Here is a 6,000-nt window from a genome sequence, read left to right as displayed (position 1 = left end):
TGCGAAAGAAAAAGTAAGAGCTCTCTGACCTTTGGCATGGATTTAACCTCACTTAGCCTTGTAAAATAAGATCTGTACCTCAGAGTTTGGGACAAAGATAAAATAAAATGTTGTAGATTATCATGTCCTCAGGAAAACCATCCCTAGCCATCCCACGTAAAGCAGACAATCAGCCATTCTGCATCAATCACCCATTTCAATTCTTTGCTTAGCATTTATTACCAATTAATATGTGCTTACTGTTTAATATCTGTCTCACCCGAGCAGAATACAAGCTGCAGGAGAACCAGACTTTGCCTTTTTCACTAAACTATCCTTGGTACATAAACAATGCTTGGCACATAGTAAGCACTCAATAAATAACCAGCAAATGAAAAGGAGTTCTTCATGAAATGCTATTTCTCCTCTTTCCTCTCCATCCAGAACTCACATAGGCAAATATATATTGCATACACATAAATATAGATCCAGTCTTTCAAATGAGGTCCCCCACATAACTGGGAGAAATAGAATGCAGATATATGAATTACTGCTCTTGCAGCAAGCATGGCATTTATTCTATTACATTTATATTTTATATTGTGAGAGTTGCTATAACGACGGCTCCTCCATTTATATTAAATGAGATGAAACACACACCTAACATAACGACTGCAATAAAATAGTGCTTAGTATATGTTCGTTTCCTTTTTCTTCTTGTTTATGTACTGCTCGTGATATATTTTGGATTAGAAAGCAGAAACTTATAGAAAAAGACACTCAGAGGACTCTGAAAACTCGGATTCTCACAAAAACTAAACGAGAAAGAACATTCCAGTTAACTTTAAGATTGTTGCCTGATTTCATTAAGCATGACCTGATTTCTTTTCGTTCCTGAGAAAGTGCTATTGTCATTGTATTTCTGATGTGCTTTTAGTTCCTTCTAAGAAAATCTCCATAGATTTTTAAAATAAATCTTTGAGATGACAGCTCAAAGGGTATTGAATTCAAAATACTCTAATCTTTTTCCAAACTCTTCTTTGTGTGGAGGATAAAAACCTTAATAGACTCCCAATTCAATGTATAAAATTTCCCAGCATTTTATTCTGTAAGTATTTTTTTTACTAAAGCTCATTAGCTTTTTAAATATTACACTTTTTAATTTTCATGTACCCACTGAACTATGAGTCAGCTCGGATGAGATTTAAAATAAGACTTCATTTTCTTTGCATATAACTAATCTTAATTGCATAGAACAAGTTTATACTGCCTTTGTCCAATTAAAACAAAAGGTACAAAGGATAATTAAAAATAAGTCAAAACAATCACAAGTTGCATTTTTAATTTTACTTTAAAATGGTGTTTGGGGTTCGGTTTTGTTTTGTTTTGTTTTGTTTGTAAACCAGGCACGAAAGAATAATGAATTGAAGGGAAAAACTTCTCAATTTGATAAATGTTATACAAATTCCTCTAGAGGGGAAAGTCTGGCTTTGTCTCAGAAAATGAGCCCTGGGCAGTGAGAAAAACGAAAACTTGCTTTTTTTTTTTTTTTGGCTGGTTCTCCGTGGAACTGGAATTGTTACCTCATCTGTAAAATAAGTTGTTTAGACAATCACATACTTCACTCTCTTTGTAATCACTATGAGTCAATATAAAGATTTTTTAAGTTATCCTTAATTTGAATTATAATTTTTATCTGCAATAATTCTCCTAGGAAATTACTACTTGGGATCATTTCATTATAGAGAAATGTAGTATGAAACACTCAGGCCATTAAAAGTCATCAGAACATTACCAAAGAGTTGAGTGTTTCCTTTTAAAAAGTTAATTTAGCTTTTCTATTAAGGATTAATTAGGAACTGAGAAATCTGAGACTTAGCTTCTTAATTAACCATTACCAACAATTTTATTTGCTGGTTTAGGGCTTAACATTTCTACTTATTAAAATTATTTTTCCATTTCAATAAAACATCTTCATAAATATTTTTTAGTGATAATTTAAAGTCCTGTGTATGGATTTTACTTCTTCTAATTCTGAGTATTTGGAATGAGTCTTATGTTTTATTCTCATAAATAATACTGCAAAGAACATCTTGCCCACAAATTTTTACTTGCATTTCCATATGTTTCCATGTGAAAACATCCTTAAGGTGCAGTTCAAAGTCTTACCTACTTTCACTGCTTCTCTCAAAAAAGCTTTAGTATATACTAGAAATGGAAAAATTATGGCATGGATTACAAATAGATTTCTCTAGTATACAAATTATTCAGAGGGGAGCCATCACATGTAAGATATGTTTGTGGCCCAGTCATGCTTTACTCAGCTGCCTCAAGGAGATTATAAGCCCCTCCCCTCTAGTTTCAATTCACCTCTGGACTCTGAAGATGACAAAATAAGTCTTAGTTCAAAAATTTCATTTTTGAATGAGTTCTTTTAACAGTGTTTTCTACTTTAAAAATGCACTAGAATTCCTCAGCCATGCAAAACTATTTAATGGATTAGTACATGTGCATGTGTATGACCAAGTAAACTGAGTCAGACTGGAAGCAGATAATACAGAGGGACTAGTGTATCTTTTAAAAGCAGTTAAGGGCCACGGGGGCTCAGCTGGCAGAGTTCTCACCTGCCATGCTAGAGACCCTGGTTCGATTCCCAGTGCCTGCCCATGCCAATAAATAAATAAAAGCAGTTAAACATGTATGTCCCTGCTTCAAAGTTAATATTCAGAAAACATCTGATGACACTTATTAACAAGACAAATGCACAAAATAATAACTATACTTTAATAATGAATTGTACATGATTCTTAAACATTGATAAACATATGCTGTAAATCTATTTGAAGGATTACCATAAGCAAGACATCTAAAAGATCTAGAGGCTACCTACATATCTTCCAGTGTTGACTGGATGTCTTATTCTAAAATCCATAATAAAAATAAAAATATGAAACAATAATAGGTATCATTTAATAGATTTGCCTTTCATAGCCATATCTCTGAAGATTATTATATAACCATCAATAATGTCAATCTCATTTTAAGAAACAAAATATCAAAACTTACATTTGCTATCTTCTCTTTCTGAACCCTACCATTTCTATGGAATTCACGAAGACTTTAAAGTTTGTTTGTTCTGTTGATAAAAGTAATAAATTCACATTTAAAAATTTGTAAAATATGAAAATGTATAAAGAAGAAAATAATGGGTCAGCCATAATCATCCAGCACAGACATGTCCGTATTAACATTGTTTCATAATTACTTCTTGTCTTTTTTCTACAGGTTTCTTCTTTTACTATTCATATGTCAGTATGTCTTCTGATTTCACTCCTATCTTTTTTTCTCTTAATATTTGTGATCACACTGTATATATAATTTTGTGTGCTGCGTTTTGCTTAACATTACTGTTATTAAAAGAATTTTCATGTCATTAAAGCACTCTTCATTTTTAATTACTACATAAATATTCTATTGTGCAACTGTACCATAATTTACTTCCTCTAATGCAGGATATTTAAGGAGATTTTATTTTTCACTGCATAAGTAATGCTGCACTAAACATTCTTGCCTTTTTTTTTTTGCATATCTTATTATTTCCTAATGATTGTAAGTAGAATTAATGGTCATGAGAAATAAGTGTTTTAAGGCTCTTCAAACAAGCTGTGGTATCTACCAATTTATATGATTAACTTTTAATGAAAATGTTGATTATAAAATCCATAATAAAAATAAGAATATGAAACATTAATAGATGTCATTTAATAGTTTTTACATTAAGGAATCCCAAGATAAGCAATTTATAGAAAATTTCAAATATCATTCAAGTTCTCCCCCAAGTAAAATGCCTCATGATTGATAGCTTTCATTTTACAAGTAGATTTACATACCCACACATGGATGAAGTTGATAGAACATGTCCCTTCAAAAATGAGAGAAAAGTAAAAAGCTAAACCTTGTCATTTCTCACATTACTTTTTTCTTTATTAGGGATGCTGATCATTTTGGAAAAGATACATATCAGACATATTAAATATTAAGTCAATTATTTCAAGATTTTTTTTTCAACTTCAGTTCCCTTGTGATTTCTCTCAAGTAGCAGTGACCTAAACACAAAGAAGGATAAAGGAAGAGTGCACATCTGTGGGAAAGGGAGCTGTTAATTTAAGCAATGGCGTTTGGGAATCGGAATCACCTGGATATTAATTCAAATGCTAACACAACTTTGCACAAACAGATGCTTGTTTACCCATTTAAGAGGACTAAATGATGTTCATCCCTAAAATTTTAGTCTCGGAAGAAATACCTTTTATACTTAAATATGGCATATTTTAGATTTGCACATCTTCTCATACTATGAAAAATTTTAAGTGATAATTATAAAACTTCACACTTTTCTTCAATAATCATCAGTAGTGCATATTCTACCTAGTAGATAGAGATTTGGAGTTAAACCACCTGGGTTCAAATCCCATCATTTACTAGCCAAGTATCATAGGGCAAGTCATTTATGTGTTCTGTAATGGGGATAATAACAATACCTACCTCTTACTGTGAGAATTAAATGAGTTAACACTTGTACGGTGTTTAGACTACTTTCCTTATCTAGCACATAGCACGCAGTGTTAGTGAGCATCATGTCACCAGATATTATCACGTGCAGCATCCTAGAAACACAATACTTGGGAGCAAGACAGAACCTGAATGTGCAAAGATTAAGATAATAAATAGGATTTGGCATGTATTAGGTGCTAAGTGAATGTTACATGTCAAAGGAATTTCAAGACTGCCAAGAGGAAGTTATTAATGAGGGGTGGTGGTATATGAGTATGACCTCCTCACAGAAAAGGTGGGACTTGAGCAAGGCTTTGTAGAAGAGAGAAAACTTTGGGGAAAAGTGGAAGAGTACTTTAGACAAAAGGAAATGTTGAGAAACCATTGATACATTCTGAGAACAATGAGTAGGACAGTTGGGCTATCGCAAAAATGGTTCATTCAGAGAGTAGATGGCCTTAAACAGCAAACCACTCGGAAATCTGATTGCTTGTAAGCAACTGACATTCAATGGAGGTTTAGAGAAGAAAGACCAGTGAGAGTAAAATGTGGAGGAGATGAGTCTGTCACTAAATTGCAAGACAATTTAGATTGGAAAATATTAAAAATGAAAAACAAACAAACCCTAGCTTTGAGGTTATTGAAATAATCTTCCAGAATATCATTCAAACCCAGAATATAATTCAAATCCTTCCCCCTCTGGTAATTCTTTTTGTAAACGTAACTTAGAAATAACCAGTTAAGTGAGCTTTGGCTTTAAACTTCTATTTTCTTCGTTGAGAGTAAACCTCCAAAAAGTTTGACCATCTTCTCTTTTCCCCTACAGTCCTCACTCAACTTAGGCTTGTAAAAATCAGTATTTGAACTTAAACTTAGGCTTGCTGTTTGGTTAGTGGATGACACATAGCGCTAAGAACTTGAGGTTGATTACGGGTTTTCAGATGTCTTTGGGAAATTTGAAAAATGGCTCATGATATTAAACATGACCAAATGAAAGTTGCTTTTAGGAAAGACCACAGAACATTCACCTTTAGGGATCTGGAGGAGACAATTAGCAATCCACTGTCTTTTTCTAATGCAGAGGATTTGGTAGTTAGATGAGATCTTTTAGGACAATCCTGAAAATAAACTCTGGCCAAGGTACCTAAATAGAAAAAAAAAAAAAAAAAAGAATCAGGATAATTATGGGCATGAGAAAATTGATTAAAATATATGCAATATGTTCTGTTTATTTTTATAGGGTTTTCCTTAAAATGGAATTTTCTTTTCTGTGAGCAATGTGAAATATTTTTTCCTGAAAATTCTATCACCTTAAAAGCATAGAGAGATTGGCATAAAGGAAGTAAAGAGACATGTCTATTTTTCAAGCGCAAAAAAGAAATCTCGTAGGTATAATTCATTCTGCAAACAAATTAAAAGGTTATTTTTAAGTCCTTCTGTTGTGACTGTGTGACATGGTGAAAACTT

General features: G+C 32.6%; 1 long non-coding RNA gene across 3 annotated transcripts in view; it reads right to left on the bottom strand.

The window, feature by feature from the left end:
- Positions 1 to 1,318: 1,318 nt before the first annotated feature.
- The window catches only part of LOC143686374 (uncharacterized), a 45,225-nt gene continuing 40,543 nt past the window's right edge, over positions 1,319 to 6,000 (bottom strand). For all 3 annotated transcript variants that reach the window (XR_013177096.1, XR_013177095.1, XR_013177097.1), the window contains 3 exons: positions 5,562 to 5,677; positions 3,046 to 3,115; positions 1,319 to 1,567 (listed from right to left, as the gene is read on the bottom strand). This is a non-coding gene — a long non-coding RNA (uncharacterized LOC143686374). The remainder of the gene's footprint in view (positions 1,568 to 3,045; positions 3,116 to 5,561; positions 5,678 to 6,000) is intronic.

Source organism: Tamandua tetradactyla, chromosome 6 (assembly GCF_023851605.1).
Source record: "Tamandua tetradactyla isolate mTamTet1 chromosome 6, mTamTet1.pri, whole genome shotgun sequence".
Classification (NCBI taxonomy): Eukaryota; Metazoa; Chordata; class Mammalia; order Pilosa; family Myrmecophagidae; genus Tamandua; species Tamandua tetradactyla.
This window is presented reverse-complemented; position numbering and strand designations above follow the sequence as displayed.